At 20.0% G+C, this 19,396-nt stretch overlaps 1 protein-coding gene across 1 annotated transcript in view; it reads left to right on the top strand.

The window, feature by feature from the left end:
* Positions 1–19,396, top strand: part of LOC102655120 (hepatocyte nuclear factor 4-gamma) — a 259,440-nt gene that overhangs the window by 43,462 nt on the left and 196,582 nt on the right. The gene's annotated exons all lie outside the window — the stretch shown is intronic.

Raw genomic sequence — 19,396 nt, 5'->3', positions numbered from 1 at the left:
AATATTAATTATAATATATTATATTAATATAATATAATATAATATAATATTATATATTAATATTGGATTATATAATATTAATTATAATATATTATATTAATATAATATAATATAATATAATATTATATATTAATATTGCATTATATAATATTAATTATAATATATTATATTAATATAATATAATATAATATAATATTATATATTAATATTGCATTATATAATATTAATTATAATATATTATATTAATATAATATAATATAATATAATATTATATATTAATATTACATTATATAATATTAATTATAATATATTATATTAATATAATATAATATAATATAATACAATGTAATACAATATAATACAATATAATACAATATAATATAATATAATACAATATAATACAACATAATACAATATAATACAATATAATACAATATAATACAATGTAATACAATGTAATACAATGTAATACAATATAATACAATATAATACAATATAATACAATATAATACAATATAATACAATATAATATAATATAAATATATATAAATATAATATAATATAATATAATAATAATTAAAAATTTAACACCATTGCAAATTTTTATAAAAGTTATTTTATATTATAAAAGTATTTATAATATAAATTAATTTTATTAAATCGAATATTTTTAAATATTATTATTGTAATAATTGCAATGAATATAAAATATGAATTTTATTATGATTTTTTATATACTATAGATATAAAAATATATTAATAAGTCAATCACATAAAGCTGTTTTTGTCAAAAGTATTATAAGATATTAATATATTTTTGAGACAATTTTTGGAAGATAAATTCTAAAAATAAAAAAAAATATAAAAGTTAGTATATAAAAATTCCATTAAAATATATTAATAAAATTAAATTGTTTATGTATTTAACTTTAGTGAAGGTGTTTTACTTATTTTATCTATAATATATTATCTATAATATAAAAAATATAAATTATCTATAAATAAATTATTTAATAAATAATTACCTGATATTTTTGTATAAAAATTTTTATAAAAATTTATATTGTTTATCTCTATAAAAATAATAACATATTTTCAATCGTTAAAATGTTTCTTATTTATTTATTTAATTAATATGAATATTTAAAAATATTTTATAGAAAAATTGAATATTTTTTTATGTTAGCATAAGTACATTATTTTTTTATTAAGTAATTGCTTAGTTTTTAAAAGCAAAATAAATTACTGAATAATTATCATTTTAATTTTTGTATAAATTTTAATATATTATATATAAATATTATAATATAAATTATATTATATAATATAAAAATATAAATTATAATAATTAAAAAAAAGAAAAATAAAAAAGAGCTTATTTGAAAGAATCATAGAAAAACAAAGCTTAATTTTGATAATAATTTGTATGACAATAAGTCATATTGACAATAAGTCAAATTGAATATCTATGATATATATGAATGGTAGAACTTTTATTGAAGAAAAGATATTTACTTTAGATGATTCTTCATTTTATTAATTTTTTATTTTATTATTACAATTTAATAAAATTGGAATAAATTTTATTTAAATTATAATATAGAATCATTAATAATTGGAATTTTCAAGAAATAATCATAAGTTTTCAAAAAATTGATAATTTACAAATTATAAAAAGTTACAAAATACAAAAAATATTTTGAAATATTAAAATTGAGAAAAATAAAAATAAAAGTTTTTAATTTAATAAACAATTGAATATTATATTAATATATATATAATTAAATTAATTAAAAATTGATAAGGAACAAGAAATAAATTATATAACTGTCGTTACTATCATTAAATTTGGACATCATTAAAAAAATTTTAAAATATTTATCAAAATAAATTTACATAAATATTCGTATACTTATAGATAAATATCAAATCGTATTTTTTATAAAAATGGTAAACATATAAATAAAGCTTGTTTCTAATAAAAATATTGTTTTTTATTTACTATGGGTTATTGAAATCATTCAAGGACATTTGTATATTTGTATATTTGTTTTTTTCTATAAAATATGAATTTTTTTGAATATTAAAAAACAATCAATCAAAACAAATATATATAATTTTATTAAAAACACTCTATTATTAAATAGGATAAAAAAATGGGATTAAAAAATGAGATATGTTAATTTGAAATTAAATTTAAAATAATATTAAAAAAATATTACTGCATTCAATATTTGTAAAATATATAAAAAAAATATATAAAATAAAATATATAAAAAAATTTTTTTATTAATGGAAAATCTCTATAAGAATGTGAAATTAATTTTCAAAATTTTGACATTTTTAAAAATTTTGTATCTCTCAAATAAATACCAGAATTTATTTACAAACATTTTTATTTTAAATGAATTTATTTTTTATCTTATTTAAACTTATAATTATATATTTATTATATATTTACAATCTATTATATATTTTTCGTGGAAGGAATAGAACAGAATTTTATTAAATCGAATATTGTTAAATATTGTTATTATAGTAATTACAATGAATATTCTTAATTGTTATGCTTTATTTTATGCTAAATTTTATGCTAATTAAACTTCATTTTATAACAAATAATTTTCTAAAAGCACTTTTTCCATTAATCAAAATGGTAGAAAAATTCTTTTAAAATAGAGATGCTCTTTTTTTCATGGCATATTATATAGTTTGCAAAACTGCTTGCTTTAGTACAAAATAATTATTCGCTAAAAAATATTTAATTTTAATTTTCATCAGATAATTAGACTCGTGCAGAATATTAATAATGTTGTATGATATTTTTGAAAGATCTTTCAAATAAAATATCTTAGAGGTCAAAACAATGACAAAAGTTAATACCGGTTTATATAGTATATATATCATAAGTCATAAGCAGAAGTTAATTTTGTATTAAATAAAGCGAAACAGATATGATATCTTAAAAAAAATCATAAATTAGCATTTATATGACTGTATTATTCTTTAAAAAAATATATAAATTATTATGTAGAATTTTTGAATATAAATTATTTCCACTAGGAATTTTTTATCACAATGTTTTGTCATCATTACAACTAAGTCAACACATGGCTATTGCTAATTGCCTCTTCAATAAAATAATTTAAATACTTTAATCAATGGTAATTAAATATATACTATCATTAATTATTTATATTAATTAACGATTAAATAAAAAATACACATTTATTTTATTGTCAGTTTTAATTAAAAATTAATTATATTGTCACAAAAAATTGAAATTGATAAGGTGATGGATCTTAAAGTAAAATTTTAACATCATTCAATTATTATTTTTCAAAATTGAAATTTTTAAAAACGAAATAAAAAATTTTCAGTCTCATATCATATATTTAATATCAGTAATTAATACAAACATAAATAATTAATACATTGAATACTATCTATCCAGTAGATTTGGATATATCTGGAATTATATTTTAATCTTTACTATAATTGATTATAAAAAATAATTAGAATAATTATAATAATCTTTATTTTATTATACTTGACATTTTTTTTAAAGCTTCACGAACTTTTTTGAAAATTTCAGATCTGTCAAATTATTTGATAAATATGTTGTATTCGATTTCATTAAATCTAATTAAATCTATAGTTAATGACGATATTTAATTTAATTAAATAAGTTTTTAATTGCATTAATTCCTTGAGTAATTAAATTGTTTGGCAATTAAAATTAAAATGTAACATAGCGTAGCTATGAAAAAATAAGAAGAGAATAAAAATTATTGGAATAGAAATAGAAATAAAAAAATAGAAAAGTCATATGAGTGTAAATGTGGGAATAACAAAATTATATACAAAATTTTTGAAAACGGAAAATTATAGGTATAGTGACATAGGCATAGTGGTACTTTTATATATAAACGGATTCTGGGCAGGAGGCATCATCGGACCATACTTTTTTGAGAATGAGGCTGGTCAAATAGCAATTGTTAATAGTGCTTGATATCGCGACATGATAACAGTTCTCTTTCTACCGAAATTGGATGATATTGATGTGGCCAATATGTGGTTTCAACAAGACGGTGTCACATGCTGTACAGCCAATGAAACAATTCAATTATTGCATAAGACATTTCCTAGTCGTATACTCTCTCGTTTTAGTGATCAGAATTGGTCCTCTAGATCATGTGATTTAATACCATTAAATTTCTTTTTATGGGATTATTTGAAGTCAAAGGTCTATGTCAACAATCCCTTAACCACATGTGCATTACAAAAAGAAATTAAACGCTGCATCAAATTCAGCCACAATTATGTAGAAAGGTCATGAAAAATTTCGATGAAAGGATATGTGCCAGCAAAACCGTGAAGGCCATTTTCCCGATGTGTTATTCCATAAATAATCCTATCCTATGTACTTTATAATTCACTTAAAAAATAAATAAAGATAAAAATTAAAGACTAAAAATTCTCTTTTATATTTAATTCAAATCTTGGATTAATTTTGGGACACCCTTTAATTATATGTACAATTTATAATATCTGTCGCTGAAATTTTATATATACCTTATTATTAGAAACATGATTGACATAAGACATTATTAGAGACTGATATGCCATCATTTACTAAGCAAATGATAACTATTACGAAATTATATTAGTAACATATAGAAAGAATTCAATATAAATATACTACAATGTTCACATACGTGTAAACGATTAAACGATTAAACTGCAGTATGTTTTATAAATAAAAATAAAGAAAGAATATTATATAAACATATTATATAAATTTATATAAATAAATAAATAAATAATATTATATAATAAATAAATATTTCCGCGAATGTTTTATAAAAAACTTATAATAATCTTATAATATATCTAGCATTATTACATGAGACTTATTAGAGAATGATTGGATAAACATTTTCATGAAAGATGGATTGGTCGAAAAAGACATATTAGTTAATCTTCGAGATTGCCAGATTTTACATCGCTAGATATTTATCTGAACAGTGAAAGCTATTGTGTATTATTCAAACGTCAATTCGCGACAAGAACTAATAGAATGAATTAATAATGCATTCATCGAACTAAAGCAAGATAAAGATGAAATTCGGAGAATAATAAATTCAGTTTTCCTAAAATATAAAGTTTGTATTCATAATGGGAGACGGCACTTTGAAATGAAAACATAAACTTCTTTTCAATGTAATAAAGCACGATACTAAAATGTTTGCAGATCTATATTTTATTTATATAGATCTATATTCTATATTTATATAACATTCTTTATTTATTTTTATTCATAGAATATACTGCAGTTTGCAATTTGATCATTTAATCCGGACATTCTATATATTAATATTATGTTTGTATTCAATATATGATACTGAAAATTTTTCATTAATATTTTTCATTAATTTTCATTAATATATCAAAAAATAATTTATCTTCTTCCTCTCTACCTCTTTTAAAATTTGTATTGATTAAACTACTGTCTAAATTTGAATCCAAACTTTGTCGATCTTATCATTTTTCGATCTTATCAATATATTTCAATATTATGATCAGTGAAAATATTATTCATTGGAATAACGTTCTGGAATAGTTCAATTAAGAACGTTTTTAGAGAAAATATGAGAGAATATTAGAGAGAGAATATATAAATGATTATAGACGATTAAGACGATTATAGATATATCCTATTAAATTTTTATTATTTCTTTTACTTATATTCTGATATTTGGAATCACTAATGTTTCAACTGTATGTTTATAATAAAATTAGCTGACTAAAAATATAACTACCTTTCATAGAAAAGAAGTTTATCACGTTTAAATAAGATAATATAATAAAATAATATATAATAAGATAATATAATAAAATAATATAATAAGATAATAAGAAAACATACGCTTTCTTAATAATACAAAAAATATGTAATAAAAAAATAATCCTCGAAAAAAATGATATTATAAATATTTTCTCTCTTGGAATCCTTTCTTTGAAACTTATTTAAAGTTTAAAATTAATTTAAAAAAAATATTATTGTATTGATATTGTCAGTAATATTCTGAAGAATTTTTTTTATAATTATATATTATATACAATCATCTTAATTTCTAAGATATCAAAAAATATTTTTAATTCTGCGTATTCTAATATTTATGTATAAGTATAATTTAATAATATTTAATTTTTATTTATTTCATATATCAAATATTTTGTTTTTTTTATACAATCATTTTGATTTAATATTATTTTTTTATTAAAAAATGTATGAACGTAGAATTGAATATTATCGAATTTGATTGAATATATCTTAATTATAATTAATATTATTAATTATTATAATTAATATCAAATAATTATATAAATAAAATTTTTATTTTATTCTTTATTTCATGTTATTTTATCTTAATAATAATATTATTCGAATAATACTGTACTTGATAGAGTAAATATAAATTATTTTAAATTGCGATTATAATGTATATATTTTTTGATGAAAACTTAATGTTCTGACAAGTTAGAACAAATAAATAAATAAATTAAACAATGGTTACACTATATTATATTTCATTCTTCAAATATATCATGAATTTATTTTGTAAATATTTCGAATTTATTCGTTAAACGATAATTTGTCATAAAATACATTCATTCTAATCTTAATATTTATTATTTTGTTTAGTACAAAAAGTTATTTTTCTTTTATTTATCAGTATAGATCAATATATACTTTTTTTAATAGGTTTTAGCTTACAAATATAATTTCGGAGAGTAAGTAAATCTAAATAATATTAGCCAGATGATCCCAGGGAATTAAAAGGATTATGAACTATATATGAATAAAAATCGAAATTGAAATATTATTACTTAAATATAAAATAATTGTTAATTGAAATATTGGATATATTATGGCATAGATTTAATTATTTTTATTACATAGATTTAATTATTATTTTTTAATTGCAATTGTAATTTTTAATCATAATCTAAGAATATTAAAAATTTGTAAATATTTTATTCAATAAAAAAATTAAAATCACATTTGAAATATTTAAAATATTTTTTAAAATATTATGCATTTTTGATTTTATAGTATTGTCAAGATAAATTCAATATCTCTTATACTATGAGATAATCTTGAAATTCAAAAATGCGAGATTAATGAATGAAAATATTTTAAATTTTTATTTTATATTTTTTATTATAAAAGATTATTTTATTGCGATTGTTACGGATAATGTCTTCTGAATAAGGGAAATTCTTCGTATGCATTTCTTTTATGTTTATTGAATATTAGCACCATATTAACTTTTGCTCATTATGAAAATATTTTTCGATAAGATGAGATTGAATTATTAAATAATAATATTATTGAATTATTAAAATAATAATATTTTTTCATTTTAATTACGCATTATATCTCGAAAATGGATATAACTCTTCTATTTTGAAAATAATAGAAGTTATTTGATTTTTTCTTCTGTCATTATGAAGTAAAGATGTATGTTGCAATAACAATTCAATAACCTTACGGTATTAATAATCATTAGCAAGTCATTAATAGAAAAATATTGGTAGTATGAATCGATTGCGCAATTAATACAGACATACTATTGATCAGTATGTATGCTTGATTGTCAGACTTATGTCTAGCAAAAATCCAGCGTGAAACGGAGCGCAAATGATAAAGCTTCATCGCCATGTATTGCTCGAGTGAGATAACCCGAAGACCTCGACTGCGCAGTTGCGAACCTGAATTCATTCGTGTTCATCTTTATCCTCTTTATTGATGATATAGTATATACGAATAGGTTCATTTTAGATTTCAATTGTAAGCTTTAAAAATTTACAATTCATCTATATCTTTTTTTACTATGACAGGATAATATAATATAATATAATATAATAAGTAAATATATATACGAATAAGTTCATTATTGATTTTAATTGTCAAATTTAAAAATTTACAAAATTACAATTTATTCATATTTCATTCATATATTCTTTTTATATAATAAAATATATACATATAAATAGATGCATAGATTTTTATTGTAAATATAAAAATTTTCAGAATTATTTTGAAAGAAGAAAATAATATTTTTAAGTATTCTTGAAGCTGAATTATTTATAATGTGATATTATTATGTGATATTATATTTTTAAATGTGATATTATAATATGAAAATAAAAAAAGAGAAAAAACAAAAATAAGAAAAAATGGTTTTGGATTATAATAAATTTATCAATAAAAATTATTGGAAGCTTTTAAATATCAGAATAATAGAGGCAGAAATGTATTTGAAAAAAATATATGAATGCTAAATACTTATATGCTCATACACATATCCTTTTTTAAATGAGAATAGAAGATATTATTACAATACTTTGAAAAATACAATTATTATATAAAGATTAAAAATGGCAATAATTTGAAAATTGACATTTTTATTCACATATGCTCGAAGAATGTAAATGAGATATATTAAAATAGATTATAGTAGAATGATAAATAATGAATTGGAAATTTATATTGGCTCTTTATATAGATATAGATAAGATAAATATAGGTAAAGTAAATATTTATATAATCAAAGTTTTGTATTATGTTTTTTTGTGAATTATGCAATTATTAGGAATAACTATGTTGAAAATTTTATAGGACATCAATTTATCATGTTTAAAGTGAAAAAATTAAAGAAAAAAAATATAAAGATAATTTTAATTTAATTAAATAAAATAAAACAACATTTGATTTTTTCTTAATTTTACATAAAATATATATTTTGAATAATATTTTTAATAATTTTTGTTAATAATATAATTCAATTCAAGTCAAATTGAATCATAGCATAGCTAATTTTTATAGATATTATGTTTTATAGAATATATAAAAAATTAAAATTAAAATATAATCTAATTTTAATTTAATAATTGCAAAGAAAAGATATAAAGAAGAAAATATTATCATAAAGATAATTTTACATACAATATTTTCACATTCAATACAAACACAACATTATATTTACATGATTATTTATAATATATTATGTGATAATATATTTTTCAATGAATTAATAATTGATACATGGATACATATGTACATTGAATTTTTTAACTGCAAAAGAAATGAATAAGAAATAATTAATTTTCAATTAGATAAGAATTCAAAATATAATGTAATTTAGGTATTATGTAATATTATGTAGTTTTCAATTGGATAAGAATTTAAAACATAACATTATGTAATTTTCAATTAAATAAGAATTCAAAACATAACATTATATAATTTTTAAAAGTCCTTAAAAATGCAAAAAAAAAACTTTGCAGATAAATCATTGAATTGAATTGATAATTAAGATTATTATTTTATTATACATAAAAATTTATAAATATACATAAAATATAAGATATAAATAAAAAATTTTAGTTTCAAATTAAATTAAATCAAATTAAATTAAAAAATGCCAATTATAGAATTCAAATGTAAAAAAACGCATAACGTATAACTTTTCAATCTTAATTCGATAATATCTTAACGAAGATATTGATCTACTATATTTTCTTTTATTTTGTACTTTTCAGTTTCTTTATCCTTTTTGTTCAATACTATAGAAATTATAATTAATTTAAAATTATTCAAAAATATTGTCATTATACAAAAAAAAATGATTAAGAACTCGATAGCATAAATTATAAAGAAATTGATTTTAAAAATAGATTACTTTTCCAAAAAATATAATCATGATCCTAAAATAAACATCTTAATGTGTAATGATTTAATTGAAAATAGAATATAAACTAAACAAAACAAGAATGAATTATTATAGATTGAATGAATATTATATAGATTGGATTTTATAAAAATTTATATTTTTTCTTAAATTTAATTATCAAAGATTTAATTAATAAATATATAAAAATACTAGAAAGAATGGATTATTTAGAAATAGTATAAATCTATGTATTTAGATTAAAGGATATATATTTGAATATCGATTTTAAAATTACGTAATATAATTTTATATAATATATTTTATAAATTAAGTTTTATGTTACAAAGATGTTACAAATATGTTTAATACTTTTATATACAAAATAGTGTAATAAAAAATATATAATTTCATTTTAAAAAATGAAATTTTCTTTCACATCTTCTTTATACATTTATAAAAAAAATTAATTAAATCAAATTTTATGTTTTTTGAAACTTTTATTCAAAATATTATTTTGCATCATCGATAGACAGATATTCGAATAGATTGTACATTCTAAATTTTTCGTTTTGATAATGAAAAATGATCAAAGTTAGAATCCAAATTTTTTTTACTTTATTTTATTTTATATTATTATATTATTTTCTAACATTTCTATTGTATTAGAATCTATATATGAACTGATTTTTGAGTTAATCTTTTAGATTAGAAATTAAATAAAAAATTTTTTTAGATTGATTTTATTTAATTTCATATATTTTTATATGTTGAATAAAATTTTCGATATATTTATTAAAAATATATTAGAATTCTTTTTTGATGTCAATTTATTATATTTTTTATTTTAATTATTCTAATTTTATTCTATATATTCAAATTCTGCAGTCAATCTTTTCTAATTTATCATTTTCTTAAGAAAGTACTTTCTTCTTCTCCAATTTGTGATTACAAATTTTCTAAAAGGAGTATTTTTTCTATATTTTAAAATAATACGATTATAAGTTATTTCTTTGTCATTTTTATAATATTTTATCATTTCTTCTTATGATTTATAATAAAAAGTTTATAAAATTTATAACAAATATAATTTTAAATTAGTAGCTGTGAACTTTTTAGCTTTTTAGCTTTAATAAATGCTCGTGAGATTTATAAATAGCTTATTCGAAGAAATTACTTATAGAAATTCTTTTCTTAATTTAATTTTTAAATTATAATAAATTAAAGCTGAATAAAGGATGATGTTAACTGGATAATCTATCGTTTTTGAAAGTTTAGATTCTTATAATTATAAAAATATATTTTGACATAATCCAGTCTAACTGGACTGATCCTAAAAAAAACATTCTACAATATTCTAGATATAGTTGACTCGACGACAACTAACATTAAATATTCTTTGTTTAAGGAAATTTATAAGAAAGATAGGCTGTTCTGTTTTTGTTTGTTTTGAGATTTTTATATATAAATCACCATCCAAACAAAAAATTTTTCCGAAGTTGGAATCGCGAATAGGGCACTGTTCGTGATATTATTGATGTATCAGAAACTATGTAAGATCGAGAAACTATGTAACTACTTCCCAATTGAATCAGAAAGGGATTTTTCTGAGGGGACGAGCGTTACTTGCAAATAGTGTTTCATGGTGATCGCGTCGTAGTCTGACCATCGAATATAATAACAATTAGTTTATAATCACATCATATTCTTGACTATCGAATACGATTACAATGCTGCGATATTGTGAGAGATTCTACTCTCTAATAGATAAGTATTTCTAATTTATATACAATTTACAAGAATTACAATAATTTATATACAATTTACAATTATACAAGAAGTATACTTGTTACGATTAATTGAAGCATTCGACAGTCATTAGCTTATACTATTAAATCAATAGAATACTATTGCGGGTACGAACATTGGTCCTTCGAACCGAATCCTTGGTGGATTCAAGCAATTACAAGTATTGAAGAAACCAATTACTATCAAAATTGGACAAACATATATTCTACCAGAGAGTTATTTTATTTTTTTTAAAGGATAATACTCAACAAATATTGGATACTTGCAAATGATTAGATTCCAACGAAGACTGATTAAGCAATCTTCAATCTTATCTACGTTCGCCGGATATTGTGGATTTAAATAAAATGCATAAGAAGAAGACTATCAGTGCAAATTAAATCCAACCGTTTATTTGACATAGGAACACGTATCCTGATGATCGATATACAATGGAGATTATTTGCTGCAAGTAGTATTTATTGAGACTTCGATGATGAGCTATTCGTTAACATGACATAACTCTCTGATCTATTAGCGAAAGAGTTGACAATCATTTCCAAGATCAATGAAAACGGATCAAACAATATATATTATCAATCCGTCTTTCCGGTGAATTGAGTTATTTATTACATTTCTTAATTTGTATGTATATGATAGATCCAGAGATTAATTGGCGAGAATGGTTATATCCAAGCCAGTTTAATCAATTAAAGAATTTCTATGTTACACATGAGAAATTCGCTAAACCTGTCCTTTTCAAGAGCAATTAAATCAAAATATTTCGCTAATTAATAAATTTACGGTAATTCAAGATTACATAGAATTGCTTATTATGAACATCGCGGATGAGAAGATGCATTTCCACAAAAATTTCGAAAAATATATGTATTTCGACATGATCAATAAGATTCGTAGTCATATACAATACGCGAAGATGTATTCAACGTCTTGTCAATTTTTCGTAAATACATCTTCTGCAATAGCATTGACATTGATTCAAGTGATTCTGGTCTCTCTTTAGAATATTCCAACGAGCTTGGAGAATAGGTCTTCAACGGTCAGATAAACAATCAACGTTATTCAATTGACGTAGTCAAGAGAGACAGAAGATTCGAAATATGATGAATCAATCAATTTCGCGTTTCATAGACCATGTGTGTAGAATCGAACACACAAAACGTTTCTATCTATCACTATGAAATCTCGATTATGGCTATCGACAATTTTAATAAGTTAACATTCGCACAAATTAAAAAAAATTCCATAATTTAAAACAAGAATCCACGAAGCTATTCGCGTTGCGTAAGAATTCCGAACTCATTGCGAGAAAACACATTGAGTTAAATCATATAACGGAAATATTATCGCCATTAAAGATCATCGTGAATGACGAGTTCAATTTGCGCCGTATTCTCAAAGCATCGAATATCAATTCCAAGATACAAGTTATATCTAATAGTATCCGAAGGCTTCATAAAACAGAATATCATTGGTTGATTTAATAATTATCTAAAATTGTTTTTTGTCGATCTTTCTTTATGTTTGATTATCTAACATCTTTTTATAAACGATATAAATATTCTGTATCAGCACATTGTAAAATCATTTCAACCTTTTCAACGCAGAGAGAGTCTCTTGTGAGAAAAAAGAATGCTGAATAGTTCGTGAAATCGTATAATTTGATCACTGTCGCATACAACACCATTTCAACTCCATCTTCATTATTCATTCATGAATATGTCTGGACAGATTCAACTTCGTTGCCAGGAACGACAATCTATGAAACTATCGATGTTATATGAAGATTATGTTTCCATCACACAGAAACACGTTACATCAAATCATATTTTTAAAAAAGATCAGCATATTTTTAAAAAATTAGATATTATCATAAAACGCGATTTCTATCCATATCAATGAAGCATTACTATCAAAGCTCGGACAATGTCTCGAAAATTGATTTCATTCAGTATAGATGTTCCAATAAAATCTTTCAATATTGAAAATGCTACTGATTTCAAATCTTTTTTGATAAATGAGGATCTCAGGGTGGTAAATTCAGAGTAAATATACTTCGCGATTCTAAAGGATCAATGTGAATGACATCGAATATTAGCGAATAGAAATATTGCTCAAGCTATAATACATAGAAATACGATGTAATTATATAGAATCCAAGATTCATTATTTGCCACTAAGTTCCAGAATTGTACATTTCTTTTTGTTACAGATAATTCATTTCAATGAATCTATCACAATGGAACAAACACGCAACAACTTTACGGTAAGGACTGATCTGGATATGTTTGATTATATAATTCTAAAGCAATTACGAATCTCTTTAAGATTATATTTTTAAGTGTACGAATTTTACAACGGATGATTATCAATAAGCAATTCATTTCGTTATATGTTCTACTTGAGATTATGAAAGATTACGAGAGATTTAGTAATTCAGTCTTTATTATGAAGCGTCGATAAGTCTTATTGCGAAGAATTTCTCACCATTCTAGTTCAAGATTTGCATAATCATCTGTTCTATTCGTTTCTATAAAATATATTCCATTATATCTTGAGTGTTTCTTAATAGAAAGTTCTTAAATCATCCTTATTTATTTTGACATCAAGAAAAATCGTTTAAATGAATTTCATTTACTCAAGATGATGCGATTGCAACGAGAAAAAGTTTGGTAGCATAAGCATAATTAACCCAAATTGCTTCAACAATGAAGCAAAGGATTATGCGTCACTGTCACAAGGATAATAAATAAATCTAATAAATAAAATAAATAATCTCTTTTAAATGCGTGAGATGTATGTGTGTGTGTGTGTATGTGTGTGCGCGCTCGCGCGCGCGTGTGTGTGTGTGTGAAAGAAAGAGAGAGAGAGGAAGGGGGGAGAGAGAGTGAGAGCATTAATTCTTCTATTCCCTCCATTATTCCAACGTCTATTTAATGTATCTCAATTGTTTAAAGACTTTAAGTTTAATATATTGTGTAAATTGATCATGCATATCAATTACTATATAGCAAGATTAATTAGATTAAATAGTTTTATTCACAATGTCATTATTGACGCTTATTATATAGCAAAATTTATGATTGTGAATTTATGTCGATTATTATGATTTTGAAGGCGAACTATCCAAAATAGATGATATAGCAATAAATGTTCGCGAGATTTATAAACAGTTTATTCGGAGAAATTCCTCATAGAAATTTATTATTATTTCTTTTCTATTATTATAGTTCACATGTCCCTTAAATTATAATAAATTTAACCTGAATAAAGAATGACAGTTGGATGATTTGTTGTTTTTAAGTCGATCCTTATAATTGTATATTTTGACATAATCTAATTTGGCTGGACCTAAAAGCAACATATTTCAAACGCGATTGACTTAGCAATAACTAGCATCATTTTTGTTCAAGGAAATTTATAAGAGATATCTTTTTATAAGAATTATATATAATAATTTATGAGAAAGACTGTTCTGTTTCTGTTTATCTTGAGATCTTAATATACAAATTATTACCGAAACAAGGAATTTCCTCGAATTTTCCCTTGAATAGTATCGCGAATCGGGCATTGCCCGCGATATTATTGGCATGCCCCATCAAGAAACTGTATTCTTTCCAATTGAACTAGGAAGAGATTTTTTTAAGGGCACGAGCGTTATTTGCAAATAGAGTCTCATCACGTCATAGTCTGACTGTCAGATACAATAATTAAGATGGTTTGTGAATACGTCGTGCTTTGATCTTCGCATATGATTACCTACTGTGACATTGAGAAACCTTATTCTCTAATAGATAAATGCTCTATGAATAACTTATGTACCATCCATAATTAAGAAATATATTTATTACGAATCGAAGGACATTCGATAGTCATTAACTTATATTCATCAAATCAATATAATATTATTATTGAGGATATGAACAGCTTTAAGTATTGTTGAGTATTTAAAAAATATTTTTTAACAAGGTATTAACAAAAACCTTACTTACAATATTTTGTGATAAAAAGATTAAAATATAATTTGCTGCTGCTTTATCAAAAAAGTGCTATTTATAATTTATCTAATTACAAGAAATAGATTATAAATATAATATAATTAATTTAAAAATTAAGATTTTAACATAATTTAAGAAAAAAACGGTTGAATTACTATGAATCATAATTCCTTAATTTTTCAATGATTACATTTTAATTATATTATTTTTGAATGTAAATTTATATCCATATTTAATGACAAATAGAAACAAAATTTGTTTATATATATTCAGAATTCATTAAGCTTCATTGTCTTTCTTGATATTATGTTATAAACATGTTTCTATAATCAATTATTAAAAGATTTAAAATTTTTCTAAGTTCATTTTTCGATTCACGTTTATCTACAGTTTTACATTCATATTATGAACAATTATTTTTTACTTTCTTAGTTCAATAAATTTTCGTTTGTTTCTTTTGAAATTGTCCGATAATATTAGAATTATTGAATCTGTTGATGTATATAGATTCTACAATTAGAAAAATTTTTCTAATTTGATTATTACATTAAATATGAATATTAATTTACATTCAAAAACTAATAAAATTAAAATGCAATTATTAATCCATAATCGATTGTTAGTTCCATTATAGGCAATTGTTTCAGTATGTTTAATTTTATTTTAGTTATACAAATAATTTTCTAGAAAATTCATATTTTCCAAAAATGGCTATAATAATATTCCATTATTATGTTTTAATATGTAATATTCTTAAATATTTTTGTTGTAAATTTATATTTTATATATTCTTTTTCAAAAATTTTTATTATTACAAATGTTATGTAATAAATTGTTGACAAAATTCATAATAATATATGTATAATATATTATAATATATTATAATATATATTGTAATATAAAATATAATATAGAATAAAATAAAATATAATATAATATATAATATAAAAATATAGAAATTAATCAAAAAATTCGAAAAATGCTACATATTTTGATTTGTAGTTTATATATATAAATTATCAAGTATAAATTAATTATTTTTTAATTAAAAAATTAATAAAAAATTAATTAATAAAGAATTTTGAATATATTGCATAAAAAATTAATTTTTCTTAATTTTTTATAGCTGAATTCTTAATTTAATAATAATTAAAAAAATTTTTTAATAATTTTAATTGTGTAATTCTCAAGAAAAATATTGAAAATTAAAATTTCAAAAATTTTCAATTAAAAATGTGAGATATTTTTGGGACATTATGTATATTAATAGCATTCAAACTTAGATTATATTGCAGTTTAATATTTTTGTCAAATATATAGTTAACATTTTTAAAAAAAGTTATATTTATGGTTTCTTTTAATATATTCTTTCTTCATATATTTAATTCAAGTGCCTAAAAAGAGCATAAAAATCTTATATTACATTTAATTGCTTTTTTACTTACATTAATTTTTAGCTCAGATAAAAATAAAATATTTTATGAATATAGAATATCATTTTTATAAAATTTATTATATAATTATTATATAATTTATATTATATATATATAATTTTAATCATAAATTGTGTATAAAATGTTTGATATTGTTATCTTATATACTAAAATCAAAAACGGATACCACTTTCCTATTTAATATTTATTACTTTATTTTATTATTTTTTAGTTATTAGTATAGTAGTATATTAAACATATTAGATTCAACGCATGTTAATAATATGATATATATATATATATATATATATATAAACTGTTCTAAAATATAAAAATATTCGTTAACTGAAAATTTTTAAAACAATTTTAAATATTTTTTTTGCAAAAATTTTCATTATGGCTTTGTTAAAGAGTTATTAACAAAAAGCAATGGCCAATTATATGTAGTTTAATGAAGTCACGACGGTATTGAATATATGTCATCGACTGAATACGAATAAATCTAATCAAAATATTGAAGAAAGTATATTGAATATTATAGTTTATTCATTATTTGATAATATAATTCGATATAATTTTTTATCAATAAAAAATATTTATTATATTCAAATACACTTTCTTCGATATATACTATTGTTTACAATAAACTAATAATTTATTTATTTTGATCGACGGCACATAGCCAATGCTATCGCAGTTCGATTAAGTTACGTATTTCATGATTAGTCAATGATTTTTATTAATAATTTATTAAGAAAACCATAATGAAAGTTTTTGCAAAGTTTTGTAAAAAATGTTATTTCATATTATTTTAAAAATCTCCAGTTAATGGATGTTTTCATATTTTTTGAAACTGTATGTATGTATTTTTAAGATAATTATTCTTCGCTGATTTCAATGATTATAAAATATGTTGTCAAAATCATTATTCTGAATGATTTTTCTTTAGACATATTACTACCTCTAATTTTAATTTTCAAGATAATAACTTATAAAAAACTTTTTTTGAATTTATTTTATAAATAAATTGATCATAGCATTAATGATATAAATGATCATCTAATGATTATATTCCTATACAATTTAATCTAAACAATAAAGAAAAAAAATTAATAGATTTAGGTTAGATTATATTTTATTGGTTTATTATTTAATAACAACTACAGCTTTTTATAATCTATATAATAGAAAAGAAAAATTAAAAAGTTTTAACTTAAGTTCGCTAAATTAATTAAATTAACTTTCAATGATTATCTAATGGAGAGAATATTATACAATCTAACTTAAATATATATAAATAAAAAATATAAAAATTAAAGATAATAATATAATAAAAAAATAAATAAAAATAATAAATTAAATAATATATAATATATAATTAATAATATATAATTAAATAACAATAAAAAAAGAATTAAATACTTATAAATTAATTTATAAGTATTATTTTTAATATATTTATTTCATTGGTTTATTATAATTTTCATAATTCATTGTAGTATGAATTATTTTTTTCATTAGAAATTGTATCAATTTATTATAACTATTATATATATTTAAAAATTCATATAATTTCATTAAGATTAAACTTTTCAATTTTAATGATTTTATTATTATCGCAATATATGCATTTGTCATTTGCAAATTGTTGATAAGATATTATTTGGAAAAAATATATATTAAATATCCAAATTCAAGCAATATATTTGTTATAAAAAATAGATTATACATTGTAAATATAAGTTTATCAAAAGTTTTTATAAATATATTGAACGATACTACTGAATGATCATAATGTATATAAAGAAAAATTGAGACATTCAAGAAGTCATTAAAATTAATGTATCTTTTTGTAAATAATTATTTTTGTTATTTAATAAAATCAATTATTCGTAAAAGATTTCTATTTAAAATGAATATATAAATTGAATATATTTCCCTATACATAATTTGCTTATATAATTCTCATGTATATAGTATTTCCTACATGATAATGCTTGCTTCGAGATATATTACACGACTAATAATGAAACTGAAAATAATTCTTCACTATATAGTCTTACTATATATAAAATAAATTCGTATTACAGAATAGAAGTTCGAAATAGTATTCGGTAAATTGAATCAATTATTTTAAATTATTTATAAAATAATATTAAATTATTTATAATTATTTATAAAATAAAATAAAAAATAAATTTTTTATTTTATTTTTTCTTTCTGATTATTTTTTTATTTTTATGATATCTTTTATATTCCTTTTTATTATATATTTTTTTTTTATCTTTATTAATTGTGAAATCAAATATTAGGATTGTAAATAAGATAGAAAAATTTAAATGGAAATAGGTTATAAATTTAAAAACTGTAGAAATTTTAATGAATTTAATTCATTATTAATTTATTTCAAATAATT

This window comes from Apis mellifera, linkage group LG9 (genome assembly GCF_003254395.2).
Source record: "Apis mellifera strain DH4 linkage group LG9, Amel_HAv3.1, whole genome shotgun sequence".
NCBI classification, from domain to species: domain Eukaryota; kingdom Metazoa; phylum Arthropoda; class Insecta; order Hymenoptera; family Apidae; genus Apis; species Apis mellifera.
The sequence above is the reverse complement of the archived record's forward strand: the minus strand, read 5'-3'. Positions and strand labels throughout refer to the sequence as shown.